We start from the raw sequence: 16,041 nt of genomic DNA, 5'->3' as shown, positions 1-16,041 counted from the left end.
TTTTTCGGCTAACAGCCCAAACTGACATGAAGAAAGGAAAGCACTGCTGACATTCGAAATCAAGATTTTCTGTTTACTAAACAGGCTCTTTGACCAACTTGGCTACATCACAAAAAGATGTGATATATTGGAAAGACTGCTTAGAGAGTCAGATGCGGAAAGTGGAGGCATTTCAAAATAAAATCCATTGGTTAAGTTGTCAAGTTTGAAGCAATCTTACTTCCTTTTCAGCATTTAGATGAGATACTTAGTGTCACAATTGCACTATGAGTAGGGCTGGAACAATGGCAAATTTGAGTTTGCACACAGGTAAAACACCTGATTTAAGATAGGAAGCTTATTCTTAATAAGATGAAAACAAGGTACTGCTGAGAGTTGAACTCAGGATCTCCTGTTTACGAGACAGGCGCTTTAACCAACTAAGCCACAGCACCACATGATTCATATGTGAATATTTATTATTCTGCTTTTTCAGAAAACTGCTATGAAAATTTGTAGCATCTAATGTGTAATTCCACTGGTTTTAATTTGTAATGCTTGAGCCCATCCTATATTCTCTAAAGAAAGTTATTTCATCTAATTCCTTTTAGAGCATTTCAAAAGCAAATTTTTTTTTTCACTCAAATTCCACTGGTTTTAATTTGTAATGCTTGAAGCCATCCTATATTCTCTAAAGAAACTTATTTCATCTAATTCCTTTTAGAGCATTTCAAAAGCAGAAAGTTTTTTTCTCTCAATTGCACTTTATTAGGGATTTGGGAAAGACATGTTTGATGTCAAACAAAAGTGAAAGTCCTCTTTTTCGGCTAACAGCCCCAAACTGACATGAAGAAAGGAAAGCACTGCTGACATTCGAAATCAAGATTTTCTGTTTACTAAACAGGCTCTTTGACCAACTTGGCTAAATCACAAAAAGATGCGATATATTGGAAAGACTGCTTAGAGAGTCAGATGCGGAAAATGGAGGCATTTCAAAATAAAATCCATTGGTTAAATTGTCAAGCTTGAAGCAGTCTTACTTCCTTTTCAGCATTTAGATGAGATACTTAATCTCACAATTGCACTATGAGTAGGGCTGGAACAATTGCAAATTTGAGTTTGCACACATGTAAAACACCTGATTTAAGATAGGAAGCCTATTCTTGAGAAGATGAAAACAAGGTACTGCTGAGAGTTGAACTCAGGATCTCCTGTTTACGAGACAGGCGCTTTAACCAACTAAGCCACAGCACCACATGATTCATATGTGAATATTTATTATTCTGCTTTTTCAGAAAACTGCTATGAAAATTTGTAGCATCTAATGTGTAATTCCACTGGTTTTAATTTGTAATGCTTGAGCCCATCCTATATTCTCTAAAGAAAGTTATTTCATCTAATTCCTTTTAGAGCATTTCAAAAGCAAATTTTTTTTTTCACTCAAATTCCACTGGTTTTAATTTGTAATGCTTGAAGCCATCCTATATTCTCTAAAGAAACTTATTTCATCTAATTCCTTTTAGAGCATTTCAAAAGCAGAAAGTTTTTTTCTCTCAATTGCACTTTATTAGGGATTTGGGAAAGACATGTTTGATGTCAAACAAAAGTGAAAGTCCTCTTTTTCGGCTAACAGCCCCAAACTGACATGAAGAAAGGAAAGCACTGCTGACATTCGAAATCAAGATTTTCTGTTTACTAAACAGGCTCTTTGACCAACTTGGCTAAATCACAAAAAGATGCGATATATTGGAAAGACTGCTTAGAGAGTCAGATGCGGAAAATGGAGGCATTTCAAAATAAAATCCATTGGTTAAATTGTCAAGCTTGAAGCAGTCTTACTTCCTTTTCAGCATTTAGATGAGATACTTAATCTCACAATTGCACTATGAGTAGGGCTGGAACAATGGCAAATTTGAGTTTGCACACATGTAAAACACCTGATTTAAGATAGGAAGCCTATTCTTGAGAAGATGAAAACAAGGTACTGCTGAGAGTTGAACTCAGGATCTCCTATTTACGAGACAGGCGCTTTAACCAACTAAGCCACAGCACCACATGATCCATATGTGAATATTTATTATTCTGCTTTTTCAGAAAACTGCTATGAAAATTTGTAGCATCTAATGTGTAATTCCACTGGTTTTAGTTTGTAATGCTTGAGCCCTTCCTATATCCTCTAAAGAAAGTTATTTCATCTAATTCCTTTTAGAGCATTTCAAAAGCAAATTTTTTTTTCACTCAAATTCCACTGGTTTTAATTTGTAATGCTTGAAGACATCCTATATTCTCTAAAGAAACTTATTTCATCTAATTCCTTTTAGAGCATTTCAAAAGCAGAAAGTTTTTTTCTCTCAATTGCACTTTATTAGGGCTTTGGGAAAGACATTTTTGATGTCAAACAAGAATGAAAGTCCTCTTTTTCGGATAACAGCCCCAAACTGACATGATGAAAGGAAAGCACTGCTGACATTCGAAATCAAGATTTTCTGTTTACTATACAGGCTCTTTGACCAACTTGGCTAAATCACAAAAAGATGTGATATATTGGAAAGACTGCTTAGAGAGTCAGATGCGGAAAGTGGAGGCATTTCAAAATAAAATCCATTGGTTAAGTTGTCAAGTTTGAAGCAATCTTACTTCCTTTTCAGCATTTAGATGAGATACTTAATCTCACAATTGCACTATGAGTAGGGCTGGAACAATGGCAAAATTGAGTTTGCACACAGGTAAAACACCTGATTTAAGATAGGAAGCTTATTCTTGAGAAGATGAAAACAATGTACTGCTGAGAGTTTAACTCAGGATCTCCTGTTTACGAGACAGGCGCTTTAACCAACTAAGCCACAGCACCACATGATCCATATGTGAATATTTATTATTCTGCTTTTTCAGAAAACTGCTATGAAAATTTGTAGCATCTAATGTGTAATTCCACTGGTTTTAATTTGTAATGCTTGAGCCCATCCTATATTCTCTAAAGAAAGTTATTTCATCTAATTCCTTTTAGAGCATTTCAAAAGCAAATTTTTTTTTTCACTCAATTTCCACTGGTTTTAATTTGTAATGCTTGAAGCCATCCTATATTCTCTAAAGAAACGTATTTCATCTAATTCCTTTTAGAGCATTTCAAAAGCAGAAAGTTTTTTTCTCTCAATTGCACTTTATTAGGGACTTGGGAAAGACATGTTTGATGTCAAACAAAAGTGAAAGTCCTCTTTTTCGACTAACAGCCCCAAACTGACATGAAGAAAGGAAAGCACTGCTGACATTCGAAATCAAGATTTTCTGTTTATTAAGCAGGCTCTTTGACCAACTTGGCTACATCACAAAAAGATGTGATATATTGGAAAGACTGCTTAGAGAGTCAGATGCAGAAAGTGGAGGCATTTCAAAATAAAATCCATTGGTTAAATTGTCAAGCTTGAAGCAGTCTTACTTCCTTTTCAGCATTTAGATGAGATACTTAATCTCACAATTGCACTATGAGTAGGGCTGGAACAATGGCAAATTTGAGTTTGCACACATGTAAAACACCTGATTTAAGATAGGAAGCCTATTCTTGAGAAGATGAAAACAAGGTACTGCTGAGAGTTGAACTCAGGATCTCCTATTTACGAGACAGGCGCTTTAACCAACTAAGCCACAGCACCACATGATCCATATGTGAATATTTATTATTCTGCTTTTTCAGAAAACTGCTATGAAAATTTGTAGCATCTAATGTGTAATTCCACTGGTTTTAGTTTGTAATGCTTGAGCCCTTCCTATATCCTCTAAAGAAAGTTATTTCATCTAATTCCTTTTAGAGCATTTCAAAAGCAAATTTTTTTTTCACTCAAATTCCACTGGTTTTAATTTGTAATGCTTGAAGACATCCTATATTCTCTAAAGAAACTTATTTCATCTAATTCCTTTTAGAGCATTTCAAAAGCAGAAAGTTTTTTTCTCTCAATTGCACTTTATTAGGGCTTTGGGAAAGACATGTTTGATGTCAAACAAGAATGAAAGTCCTCTTTTTCGGCTAACAGCCCCAAACTGACATGATGAAAGGAAAGCACTGCTGACATTCGAAATCAAGATTTTCTGTTTACTATACAGGCTCTTTGACCAACTTGGCTAAATCACAAAAAGATGTGATATATTGGAAAGACTGCTTAGAGAGTCAGATGCGGAAAGTGGAGGCATTTCAAAATAAAATCCATTGGTTAAGTTGTCAAGTTTGAAGCAATCTTACTTCCTTTTCAGCATTTAGATGAGATACTTAATCTCACAATTGCACTATGAGTAGGGCTGGAACAATGGCAAAATTGAGTTTGCACACAGGTAAAACACCTGATTTAAGATAGGAAGCTTATTCTTGAGAAGATGAAAACAGTGTACTGCTGAGAGTTTAACTCAGGATCTCCTGTTTACGAGACAGGCGCTTTAACCAACTAAGCCACAGCACCACATGATCCATATGTGAATATTTATTATTCTGCTTTTTCAGAAAACTGCTATGAAAATTTGTAGCATCTAATGTGTAATTCCACTGGTTTTAATTTGTAATGCTTGAGCCCATCCTATATTCTCTAAAGAAAGTTATTTCATCTAATTCCTTTTAGAGCATTTCAAAAGCAAATTTTTTTTTTCACTCAAATTCCACTGGTTTTAATTTGTAATGCTTGAAGCCATCCTATATTCTCTAAAGAAACTTATTTCATCTAATTCCTTTTAGAGCATTTCAAAAGCAGAAAGTTTTTTTCTCTCAATTGCACTTTATTAGGGACTTGGGAAAGACATGTTTGATGTCAAACAAAAGTGAAAGTCCTCTTTTTCGACTAACAGCCCCAAACTGACATGAAGAAAGGAAAGCACTGCTGACATTCGAAATCAAGATTTTCTGTTTATTAAGCAGGCTCTTTGACCAACTTGGCTACATCACAAAAAGATGTGATATATTGGAAAAACTGCTTAGAGAGTCAGATGCAGAAAGTGGAGGCATTTCAAAATAAAATCCATTGGTTAAATTGTCAAGCTTGAAGCAGTCTTACTTCCTTTTCAGCATTTAGATGAGATACTTAATCTCACAATTGCACTATCAGTAGGGCTGGAAAAATGGCAAATTTGAGTTTGCACACAGGTAAAACACCTGATTTAAGATAGGAAGCTTATTCTTGAGAAGATGAAAACAAGGTACTGCTGAGAGTTGAATTCAGGATCTCCTGTTTACGAGACAGGCGCTTTAACCAACTAAGCCACAGCACCACATGATCCATATGTGAATATTTATTATTCTGCTTTTTCAGAAAACTGCTATGAAAATTTGTAGCATCTAATGTGTAATTCCACTGGTTTTAGTTTGTAATGCTTGAGCCCTTCCTATATTCTCTAAAGAAAGTTATTTCATCTAATTCCTTTTAGAGCATTTCAAAAGCAAATTTTTTTTTTCACTCAAATTCCACTGGTTTTAATTTGTAATGCTTGAAGCCATCCTATATTCTCTAAAGAAACTTATTTCATCTAATTCCTTTTAGAGCATTTCAAAAGCAGAAAGTTTTTTTCTCTCAATTGCACTTGATTAGGGCTTTGGGAAAGACATGTTTGATGTCAAACAAAAGTGAAAGTCCTCTTTTTCGGCTAACAGCCCCAAACTGACATGATGAAAGGAAAGCACTGCTGGCATTCGAAATCAAGATTTTCTGTTTACTATACAGGCTCTTTGACCAACTTGGCTAAATCACAAAAAGATGTGATATATTGGAAAGACTGCTTAGAGAGTCAGATGCGGAAAGTGGAGGCATTTCAAAATAAAATCCATTGGTTAAATTGTCAAGCTTGAAGCAGTCTTACTTCCTTTTCATCATTTAGATGAGATACTTAGTCTCACAATTGCACTATGAGTAGGGCTGGAACAATGGCAAATTTGAGTATGCACACAGGTAAAACACCTGCTTTAAGATAGGAAGCTTATTCTTGAGAAGATGAAAACAAGGTAATGCTGAGAGTTGAACTCAGGACCTCCTGTTTACGAGACAGGCGCTTTAACCAACTAAGCCACAGCACCACATGATCCAAATGTGAATATTTATTATTCTGCTTTTTCAGAAAACTGCTATGAAAATTTGTAGCATCTAATGTGTAATTCCACTGGTTTTAATTTGTAATGCTTGAGCCCATCCTATATTCTCTAAAGAAAGTTATTTCATCTAATTCCTTTTAGAGCATTTCAAAAGCAAAAATTTTTTTACTTAAATTCCACTGATTTAATTTGTAATGATTGAAGCCATCCTATATTCTCTAAAGAAACTTATTTCATCTAATTCCTTTTAGAGCATTTTAAAAGCAGAAAGTTTTTTTCTCTCAATTGCACTTTATTAGGGCTTTGGGAAATACATGTTTGATGTCAAACAAAAGTGAAAGTCCTCTTTTTCGGCTAACAGCCCCAAACTGACATGAAGAAAGGAAAGCACTGCTGACATTCGAAATCAAGATTTTCTGTTTACTAAACAGGCTCTTTGACCAACATGGCTAAATCACAAAAAGATGCGATATATTGGAAAGACTGCTTAGAGAGTCAGATGCGGAAAATGGAGGAATTTCAAAATAAAATCCATTGGCTAAATTGTCAAACTTGAAGCAGTCTTACTTCCTTTTCGGCATTTAGATGAGATACTTAATCTCACAATTGCACTATGAGTAGGGCTGGAACAATGGCAAATTTGAGTTTGCACACAGGTAAAACAACTGATTTAAGATAGGAAGCCTATTCTTGAGAAGATGAAAACAAGGTACTGCTGAGAGTTGAACTCAGGATCTCCTGTTTACGAGACAGGGGCTTTAACCAACTAAGCCACAGCACCACATGATCCATATGTGAATATTTATTATTCTGCTTTTTCAGAAAACTGCTATGAAAATTTGTAGCATCTAATGTGTAATTCCACTGGTTTTAGTTTGTAATGCTTGAGCCCTTCCTATATTCTCTAAAGAAAGTTATTTCATCTAATTCCTTTTAGAGCATTTCAAAAGCAAATTTTTTTTTTCACTCAAATTCCACTGGTTTTAATTTGTAATGCTTGAAGCCATCCTATATTCTCTAAAGAAACTTATTTCATCTAATTCCTTTAAGAGCATTTCAAAAGCAGAAAGTTTTTTTCTCTCAATTGCACTTTATTAGGGATTTGGGAAAGACATGTTTGATGTCAAACAAAAGTGAAAGTCCTCTTTTTCGGCTAACAGCCCCAAACTGACATGAAGAAAGGAAAGCACTGCTGACATTCGATTTTCGACATTCAGATTTTCTGTTTACTAAACAGGCTCTTTGACCAACTTGGCTAAATCACAAAAAGATGCGATATATTGGAAAGACTGCTTAGAGAGTCAGATGCGGAAAATGGAGGCATTTCAAAATAAAATCCATTGGTTAAATTGTCAAGCTTGAAGCAGTCTTACTTCCTTTTCATCATTTAGACGAGATACTTAATCTCACAATTGCACTATGAGTAGGGCTGGAACAATGGCAAATTTGAGTTTGCACACAGGTAAAACACCTGATTTAAGATAGGAAGCCTATTCTTGAGAAGATGAAAACAAGGTACTGCTGAGAGTTGAACTCAGGATCTCCTGTTTACGAGACAGGCGCTTTAACCAACTAAGCCACAGCACCACATGATCCATATGTGAATATTTATTATTCTGCTTTTTCAGAAAACTGCTATGAAAATTTGTAGCATCTAATGTGTAATTCCACTGGTCTTAATTTGTAATGCTTGAGCCCATCCTATATTCTCTAAAGAACGTTATTTCATCTAATTCCTTTTAGAGCATTTCAAAAGCAAATTTTTTTTTTCACTCAAATTCCACTGGTTTTAATTTGTAATGCTTGAAGCCATCCTATATTCTCTAAAGAAACTTATTTCATCTAATTCCTTTTAGAGCATTTCAAAAGCAGAAAGTTTTTTTCTCTCAATTGTACTTTATTAGGGATTTGGGAAAGACATGTTTGATGTCAAACAAAAGTGAAAGTCCTCTTTTTCGGCTAACAGCCCCAAACTGACATGAAGAAAGGAAAGCACTGCTGACATTCGATTTTCGACATTCAGATTTTCTGTTTACTAAACAGGCTCTTTGACCAACTTGGCTAAATCACAAAAAGATGCGATATATTGGAAAGACTGCTTAGAGAGTCAGATGCGGAAAATGGAGGCATTTCAAAATAAAATCCATTGGTTAAATTGTCAAGCTTGAAGCAGTCTTACTTCCTTTTCATCATTTAGATGAGATACTTAGTCTCACAATTGCACTATGAGTAGGGCTGGAACAATGGCAAATTTGAGTTTGCACACAGGTAAAACACCTGCTTTAAGATAGGAAGCTTATTCTTGAGAAGATGAAAACAAGGTACTGCTGAGAGTTGAACTCAGGATCTCCTGTTTACGAGACAGGCGCTTTAACCAACTAAGCCACAGAACCACATGATCCATATGTGAATATTTATTATTCTGCTTTTTCAGAAAACTGCTAAGAAAATTTGTAGCATCTAATGTGTAATTCCACTGGTTTTAGTTTGTAATGCTTGAGCCCTTCCTATATTCTCTAAAGAAAGTTATTTCATCTAATTCCTTTTAGAGCATTTCAAAAGCAAATTTTTTTTTTCACTCAAATTCCACTGGTTTTAATTTGTAATGCTTGAAGCCATCCTATATTCTCTAAAGAAACTTATTTCATCTAATTCCTTTTAGAGCATTTCAAAAGCAGAAAGTTTTTTTCTCTCAATTGCACTTTATTAGGGATTTGGGAAAGACATGTTTGATGTCAAACAAAAGTTAAAGTCCTCTTTTTCGGCTAACAGCCCCAAACTGACATGAAGAAAGGAAAGCACTGCTGACATTCGATTTTCGACATTCAGATTTTCTGTTTACTAAACAGGCTCTTTGACCAACTTGGCTAAATCACAAAAAGATGCGATATATTGGAAAGACTGCTTAGAGAGTCAGATGCGGAAAATGGAGGCATTTCAAAAAAAATCCATTGGTTAAATTGTCAAGCTTGAAGCAGTCTTACTTCCTTTTCATCATTTAGACGAGATACTTAGTCTCACAATTGCACTATGAGTAGGGCTGGAACAATGGCAAATTTGAGTTTGCACACAGGTAAAACACCTGCTTTAAGATAGGAAGCTTATTCTTGAGAAGATGAAAACAAGGTACTGCTGAGAGTTGAACTCAGGATCTCCTGTTTACGAGACAGGCGCTTTAACCAACTAAGCCACAGCACCACATGATCCATATGTGAATATTTATTATTCTGCTTTTTCAGAAAACTGCTAAGAAAATTTGTAGCATCTAATGTGTAATTCCACTGGTTTTAGTTTGTAATGCTTGAGCCCATCCTATATTCTCTAAAGAACGTTATTTCATCTAATTCCTTTTAGAGCATTTCAAAAGCAAATTTTTTTTTTCACTCAAATTCCACTGGTTTTAATTTGTAATGCTTGAAGCCATCCTATATTCTCTAAAGAAACTTATTTCATCTAATTCCTTTTAGAGCATTTCAAAAGCAGAAAGTTTTTTTCTCTCAATTGCACTTTATTAGGGATTTGGGAAAGACATGTTTGATGTCAAACAAAAGTGAAAGTCCTCTTTTTCGGCTAACAGCCCCAAACTGACATGAAGAAAGGAAAGCACTGCTGACATTCGATTTTCGACATTCAGATTTTCTGTTTACTAAACAGGCTCTTTGACCAACTTGGCTAAATCACAAAAAGATGCGATATATTGGAAAGACTGCTTAGAGAGTCAGATGCGGAAAATGGAGGCATTTCAAAATAAAATCCATTGGTTAAATTGTCAAGCTTGAAGCAGTCTTACTTCCTTTTCAGCATTTAGATGAGATACTTAATCTCACAATTGCACTATGAGTAGGGCTGGAACAATTGCAAATTTGAGTTTGCACACATGTAAAACACCTGATTTAAGATAGGAAGCCTATTCTTGAGAAGATGAAAACAAGGTACTGCTGAGAGTTGAACTCAGGATCTCCTGTTTACGAGACAGGCGCTTTAACCAACTAAGCCACAGCACCACATGATTCATATGTGAATATTTATTATTCTGCTTTTTCAGAAAACTGCTATGAAAATTTGTAGCATCTAATGTGTAATTCCACTGGTTTTAATTTGTAATGCTTGAGCCCATCCTATATTCTCTAAAGAAAGTTATTTCATCTAATTCCTTTTAGAGCATTTCAAAAGCAAATTTTTTTTTTCACTCAAATTCCACTGGTTTTAATTTGTAATGCTTGAAGCCATCCTATATTCTCTAAAGAAACTTATTTCATCTAATTCCTTTTAGAGCATTTCAAAAGCAGAAAGTTTTTTTCTCTCAATTGCACTTTATTAGGGATTTGGGAAAGACATGTTTGATGTCAAACAAAAGTGAAAGTCCTCTTTTTCGGCTAACAGCCCCAAACTGACATGAAGAAAGGAAAGCACTGCTGACATTCGAAATCAAGATTTTCTGTTTACTAAACAGGCTCTTTGACCAACTTGGCTAAATCACAAAAAGATGCGATATATTGGAAAGACTGCTTAGAGAGTCAGATGCGGAAAATGGAGGCATTTCAAAATAAAATCCATTGGTTAAATTGTCAAGCTTGAAGCAGTCTTACTTCCTTTTCAGCATTTAGATGAGATACTTAATCTCACAATTGCACTATGAGTAGGGCTGGAACAATGGCAAATTTGAGTTTGCACACATGTAAAACACCTGATTTAAGATAGGAAGCCTATTCTTGAGAAGATGAAAACAAGGTACTGCTGAGAGTTGAACTCAGGATCTCCTATTTACGAGACAGGCGCTTTAACCAACTAAGCCACAGCACCACATGATCCATATGTGAATATTTATTATTCTGCTTTTTCAGAAAACTGCTATGAAAATTTGTAGCATCTAATGTGTAATTCCACTGGTTTTAGTTTGTAATGCTTGAGCCCTTCCTATATCCTCTAAAGAAAGTTATTTCATCTAATTCCTTTTAGAGCATTTCAAAAGCAATTTTTTTTTTCACTCAAATTCCACTGGTTTTAATTTGTAATGCTTGAAGACATCCTATATTCTCTAAAGAAACTTATTTCATCTAATTCCTTTTAGAGCATTTCAAAAGCAGAAAGTTTTTTTCTCTCAATTGCACTTTATTAGGGCTTTGGGAAAGACATTTTTGATGTCAAACAAGAATGAAAGTCCTCTTTTTCGGATAACAGCCCCAAACTGACATGATGAAAGGAAAGCACTGCTGACATTCGAAATCAAGATTTTCTGTTTACTATACAGGCTCTTTGACCAACTTGGCTAAATCACAAAAAGATGTGATATATTGGAAAGACTGCTTAGAGAGTCAGATGCGGAAAGTGGAGGCATTTCAAAATAAAATCCATTGGTTAAGTTGTCAAGTTTGAAGCAATCTTACTTCCTTTTCAGCATTTAGATGAGATACTTAATCTCACAATTGCACTATGAGTAGGGCTGGAACAATGGCAAAATTGAGTTTGCACACAGGTAAAACACCTGATTTAAGATAGGAAGCTTATTCTTGAGAAGATGAAAACAATGTACTGCTGAGAGTTTAACTCAGGATCTCCTGTTTACGAGACAGGCGCTTTAACCAACTAAGCCACAGCACCACATGATCCATATGTGAATATTTATTATTCTGCTTTTTCAGAAAACTGCTATGAAAATTTGTAGCATCTAATGTGTAATTCCACTGGTTTTAATTTGTAATGCTTGAGCCCATCCTATATTCTCTAAAGAAAGTTATTTCATCTAATTCCTTTTAGAGCATTTCAAAAGCAAATTTTTTTTTTCACTCAATTTCCACTGGTTTTAATTTGTAATGCTTGAAGCCATCCTATATTCTCTAAAGAAACGTATTTCATCTAATTCCTTTTAGAGCATTTCAAAAGCAGAAAGTTTTTTTCTCTCAATTGCACTTTATTAGGGACTTGGGAAAGACATGTTTGATGTCAAACAAAAGTGAAAGTCCTCTTTTTCGACTAACAGCCCCAAACTGACATGAAGAAAGGAAAGCACTGCTGACATTCGAAATCAAGATTTTCTGTTTATTAAGCAGGCTCTTTGACCAACTTGGCTACATCACAAAAAGATGTGATATATTGGAAAGACTGCTTAGAGAGTCAGATGCAGAAAGTGGAGGCATTTCAAAATAAAATCCATTGGTTAAATTGTCAAGCTTGAAGCAGTCTTACTTCCTTTTCAGCATTTAGATGAGATACTTAATCTCACAATTGCACTATGAGTAGGGCTGGAACAATGGCAAATTTGAGTTTGCACACATGTAAAACACCTGATTTAAGATAGGAAGCCTATTCTTGAGAAGATGAAAACAAGGTACTGCTGAGAGTTGAACTCAGGATCTCCTATTTACGAGACAGGCGCTTTAACCAACTAAGCCACAGCACCACATGATCCATATGTGAATATTTATTATTCTGCTTTTTCAGAAAACTGCTATGAAAATTTGTAGCATCTAATGTGTAATTCCACTGGTTTTAGTTTGTAATGCTTGAGCCCTTCCTATATCCTCTAAAGAAAGTTATTTCATCTAATTCCTTTTAGAGCATTTCAAAAGCAAATTTTTTTTTCACTCAAATTCCACTGGTTTTAATTTGTAATGCTTGAAGACATCCTATATTCTCTAAAGAAACTTATTTCATCTAATTCCTTTTAGAGCATTTCAAAAGCAGAAAGTTTTTTTCTCTCAATTGCACTTTATTAGGGCTTTGGGAAAGACATGTTTGATGTCAAACAAGAATGAAAGTCCTCTTTTTCGGCTAACAGCCCCAAACTGACATGATGAAAGGAAAGCACTGCTGACATTCGAAATCAAGATTTTCTGTTTACTATACAGGCTCTTTGACCAACTTGGCTAAATCACAAAAAGATGTGATATATTGGAAAGACTGCTTAGAGAGTCAGATGCGGAAAGTGGAGGCATTTCAAAATAAAATCCATTGGTTAAGTTGTCAAGTTTGAAGCAATCTTACTTCCTTTTCAGCATTTAGATGAGATACTTAATCTCACAATTGCACTATGAGTAGGGCTGGAACAATGGCAAAATTGAGTTTGCACACAGGTAAAACACCTGATTTAAGATAGGAAGCTTATTCTTGAGAAGATGAAAACAGTGTACTGCTGAGAGTTTAACTCAGGATCTCCTGTTTACGAGACAGGCGCTTTAACCAACTAAGCCACAGCACCACATGATCCATATGTGAATATTTATTATTCTGCTTTTTCAGAAAACTGCTATGAAAATTTGTAGCATCTAATGTGTAATTCCACTGGTTTTAATTTGTAATGCTTGAGCCCATCCTATATTCTCTAAAGAAAGTTATTTCATCTAATTCCTTTTAGAGCATTTCAAAAGCAAATTTTTTTTTTCACTCAAATTCCACTGGTTTTAATTTGTAATGCTTGAAGCCATCCTATATTCTCTAAAGAAACTTATTTCATCTAATTCCTTTTAGAGCATTTCAAAAGCAGAAAGTTTTTTTCTCTCAATTGCACTTTATTAGGGACTTGGGAAAGACATGTTTGATGTCAAACAAAAGTGAAAGTCCTCTTTTTCGACTAACAGCCCCAAACTGACATGAAGAAAGGAAAGCACTGCTGACATTCGAAATCAAGATTTTCTGTTTATTAAGCAGGCTCTTTGACCAACTTGGCTACATCACAAAAAGATGTGATATATTGGAAAAACTGCTTAGAGAGTCAGATGCAGAAAGTGGAGGCATTTCAAAATAAAATCCATTGGTTAAATTGTCAAGCTTGAAGCAGTCTTACTTCCTTTTCAGCATTTAGATGAGATACTTAATCTCACAATTGCACTATCAGTAGGGCTGGAAAAATGGCAAATTTGAGTTTGCACACAGGTAAAACACCTGATTTAAGATAGGAAGCTTATTCTTGAGAAGATGAAAACAAGGTACTGCTGAGAGTTGAATTCAGGATCTCCTGTTTACGAGACAGGCGCTTTAACCAACTAAGCCACAGCACCACATGATCCATATGTGAATATTTATTATTCTGCTTTTTCAGAAAACTGCTATGAAAATTTGTAGCATCTAATGTGTAATTCCACTGGTTTTAGTTTGTAATGCTTGAGCCCTTCCTATATTCTCTAAAGAAAGTTATTTCATCTAATTCCTTTTAGAGCATTTCAAAAGCAAATTTTTTTTTTCACTCAAATTCCACTGGTTTTAATTTGTAATGCTTGAAGCCATCCTATATTCTCTAAAGAAACTTATTTCATCTAATTCCTTTTAGAGCATTTCAAAAGCAGAAAGTTTTTTTCTCTCAATTGCACTTGATTAGGGCTTTGGGAAAGACATGTTTGATGTCAAACAAAAGTGAAAGTCCTCTTTTTCGGCTAACAGCCCCAAACTGACATGATGAAAGGAAAGCACTGCTGGCATTCGAAATCAAGATTTTCTGTTTACTATACAGGCTCTTTGACCAACTTGGCTAAATCACAAAAAGATGTGATATATTGGAAAGACTGCTTAGAGAGTCAGATGCGGAAAGTGGAGGCATTTCAAAATAAAATCCATTGGTTAAATTGTCAAGCTTGAAGCAGTCTTACTTCCTTTTCATCATTTAGATGAGATACTTAGTCTCACAATTGCACTATGAGTAGGGCTGGAACAATGGCAAATTTGAGTATGCACACAGGTAAAACACCTGCTTTAAGATAGGAAGCTTATTCTTGAGAAGATGAAAACAAGGTAATGCTGAGAGTTGAACTCAGGACCTCCTGTTTACGAGACAGGCGCTTTAACCAACTAAGCCACAGCACCACATGATCCAAATGTGAATATTTATTATTCTGCTTTTTCAGAAAACTGCTATGAAAATTTGTAGCATCTAATGTGTAATTCCACTGGTTTTAATTTGTAATGCTTGAGCCCATCCTATATTCTCTAAAGAAAGTTATTTCATCTAATTCCTTTTAGAGCATTTCAAAAGCAAAAATTTTTTTACTTAAATTCCACTGATTTAATTTGTAATGATTGAAGCCATCCTATATTCTCTAAAGAAACTTATTTCATCTAATTCCTTTTAGAGCATTTTAAAAGCAGAAAGTTTTTTTCTCTCAATTGCACTTTATTAGGGCTTTGGGAAATACATGTTTGATGTCAAACAAAAGTGAAAGTCCTCTTTTTCGGCTAACAGCCCCAAACTGACATGAAGAAAGGAAAGCACTGCTGACATTCGAAATCAAGATTTTCTGTTTACTAAACAGGCTCTTTGACCAACATGGCTAAATCACAAAAAGATGCGATATATTGGAAAGACTGCTTAGAGAGTCAGATGCGGAAAATGGAGGAATTTCAAAATAAAATCCATTGGCTAAATTGTCAAACTTGAAGCAGTCTTACTTCCTTTTCGGCATTTAGATGAGATACTTAATCTCACAATTGCACTATGAGTAGGGCTGGAACAATGGCAAATTTGAGTTTGCACACAGGTAAAACAACTGATTTAAGATAGGAAGCCTATTCTTGAGAAGATGAAAACAAGGTACTGCTGAGAGTTGAACTCAGGATCTCCTGTTTACGAGACAGGGGCTTTAACCAACTAAGCCACAGCACCACATGATCCATATGTGAATATTTATTATTCTGCTTTTTCAGAAAACTGCTATGAAAATTTGTAGCATCTAATGTGTAATTCCACTGGTTTTAGTTTGTAATGCTTGAGCCCTTCCTATATTCTCTAAAGAAAGTTATTTCATCTAATTCCTTTTAGAGCATTTCAAAAGCAAATTTTTTTTTTCACTCAAATTCCACTGGTTTTAATTTGTAATGCTTGAAGCCATCCTATATTCTCTAAAGAAACTTATTTCATCTAATTCCTTTAAGAGCATTTCAAAAGCAGAAAGTTTTTTTCTCTCAATTGCACTTTATTAGGGATTTGGGAAAGACATGTTTGATGTCAAACAAAAGTGAAAGTCCTCTTTTTCGGCTAACAGCCCCAAACTGACATGAAGAAAGGAAAGCAC

At 34.9% G+C, this 16,041-nt stretch overlaps 20 non-coding genes across 20 annotated transcripts; all 20 read right to left on the bottom strand.

Moving 5' to 3' along the window:
• Positions 1-360: 360 nt before the first annotated feature.
• TRNAT-CGU (transfer RNA threonine (anticodon CGU)) lies at positions 361-434 on the bottom strand. Its single transcript has one exon. It is a non-coding gene; the product is annotated as a tRNA-Thr (tRNA).
• A 725-nt stretch (positions 435-1,159) lies between these two features.
• Positions 1,160-1,233, bottom strand: TRNAT-CGU (transfer RNA threonine (anticodon CGU)). Its single transcript has one exon. It is a non-coding gene; the product is annotated as a tRNA-Thr (tRNA).
• Positions 1,234-1,958: 725 nt separating this feature from the next.
• On the bottom strand, positions 1,959-2,032 carry TRNAT-CGU (transfer RNA threonine (anticodon CGU)). The gene has a single exon. It is a non-coding gene; the product is annotated as a tRNA-Thr (tRNA).
• A 724-nt stretch (positions 2,033-2,756) lies between these two features.
• Positions 2,757-2,830, bottom strand: TRNAT-CGU (transfer RNA threonine (anticodon CGU)). The gene has a single exon. It is a non-coding gene; the product is annotated as a tRNA-Thr (tRNA).
• Positions 2,831-3,555: 725 nt separating this feature from the next.
• Positions 3,556-3,629, bottom strand: TRNAT-CGU (transfer RNA threonine (anticodon CGU)). Its single transcript has one exon. It is a non-coding gene; the product is annotated as a tRNA-Thr (tRNA).
• A 723-nt stretch (positions 3,630-4,352) lies between these two features.
• Positions 4,353-4,427, bottom strand: TRNAT-CGU (transfer RNA threonine (anticodon CGU)). The gene has a single exon. It is a non-coding gene; the product is annotated as a tRNA-Thr (tRNA).
• A 725-nt stretch (positions 4,428-5,152) lies between these two features.
• TRNAT-CGU (transfer RNA threonine (anticodon CGU)) lies at positions 5,153-5,226 on the bottom strand. The gene has a single exon. It is a non-coding gene; the product is annotated as a tRNA-Thr (tRNA).
• A 725-nt stretch (positions 5,227-5,951) lies between these two features.
• On the bottom strand, positions 5,952-6,025 carry TRNAT-CGU (transfer RNA threonine (anticodon CGU)). The gene has a single exon. It is a non-coding gene; the product is annotated as a tRNA-Thr (tRNA).
• A 722-nt stretch (positions 6,026-6,747) lies between these two features.
• Positions 6,748-6,821, bottom strand: TRNAT-CGU (transfer RNA threonine (anticodon CGU)). Its single transcript has one exon. It is a non-coding gene; the product is annotated as a tRNA-Thr (tRNA).
• A 732-nt stretch (positions 6,822-7,553) lies between these two features.
• On the bottom strand, positions 7,554-7,627 carry TRNAT-CGU (transfer RNA threonine (anticodon CGU)). The gene has a single exon. It is a non-coding gene; the product is annotated as a tRNA-Thr (tRNA).
• Positions 7,628-8,359: 732 nt separating this feature from the next.
• Positions 8,360-8,433, bottom strand: TRNAT-CGU (transfer RNA threonine (anticodon CGU)). The gene has a single exon. It is a non-coding gene; the product is annotated as a tRNA-Thr (tRNA).
• A 731-nt stretch (positions 8,434-9,164) lies between these two features.
• On the bottom strand, positions 9,165-9,238 carry TRNAT-CGU (transfer RNA threonine (anticodon CGU)). The gene has a single exon. It is a non-coding gene; the product is annotated as a tRNA-Thr (tRNA).
• Positions 9,239-9,970: 732 nt separating this feature from the next.
• Positions 9,971-10,044, bottom strand: TRNAT-CGU (transfer RNA threonine (anticodon CGU)). The gene has a single exon. It is a non-coding gene; the product is annotated as a tRNA-Thr (tRNA).
• A 725-nt stretch (positions 10,045-10,769) lies between these two features.
• TRNAT-CGU (transfer RNA threonine (anticodon CGU)) lies at positions 10,770-10,843 on the bottom strand. The gene has a single exon. It is a non-coding gene; the product is annotated as a tRNA-Thr (tRNA).
• Positions 10,844-11,567: 724 nt separating this feature from the next.
• On the bottom strand, positions 11,568-11,641 carry TRNAT-CGU (transfer RNA threonine (anticodon CGU)). The gene has a single exon. It is a non-coding gene; the product is annotated as a tRNA-Thr (tRNA).
• A 725-nt stretch (positions 11,642-12,366) lies between these two features.
• On the bottom strand, positions 12,367-12,440 carry TRNAT-CGU (transfer RNA threonine (anticodon CGU)). Its single transcript has one exon. It is a non-coding gene; the product is annotated as a tRNA-Thr (tRNA).
• Positions 12,441-13,163: 723 nt separating this feature from the next.
• Positions 13,164-13,238, bottom strand: TRNAT-CGU (transfer RNA threonine (anticodon CGU)). The gene has a single exon. It is a non-coding gene; the product is annotated as a tRNA-Thr (tRNA).
• A 725-nt stretch (positions 13,239-13,963) lies between these two features.
• On the bottom strand, positions 13,964-14,037 carry TRNAT-CGU (transfer RNA threonine (anticodon CGU)). The gene has a single exon. It is a non-coding gene; the product is annotated as a tRNA-Thr (tRNA).
• A 725-nt stretch (positions 14,038-14,762) lies between these two features.
• On the bottom strand, positions 14,763-14,836 carry TRNAT-CGU (transfer RNA threonine (anticodon CGU)). The gene has a single exon. It is a non-coding gene; the product is annotated as a tRNA-Thr (tRNA).
• Positions 14,837-15,558: 722 nt separating this feature from the next.
• Positions 15,559-15,632, bottom strand: TRNAT-CGU (transfer RNA threonine (anticodon CGU)). Its single transcript has one exon. It is a non-coding gene; the product is annotated as a tRNA-Thr (tRNA).
• Between the last annotated feature and the right edge of the window lie 409 nt (positions 15,633-16,041).

Source organism: Dendrobates tinctorius, unplaced genomic scaffold (genome assembly GCF_039654945.1).
Source record: "Dendrobates tinctorius isolate UK_male_01 unplaced genomic scaffold, ASM3965494v1 ptg000254l, whole genome shotgun sequence".
NCBI classification, from domain to species: Eukaryota; Metazoa; Chordata; class Amphibia; order Anura; family Dendrobatidae; genus Dendrobates; species Dendrobates tinctorius.
This window is presented reverse-complemented; position numbering and strand designations above follow the sequence as displayed.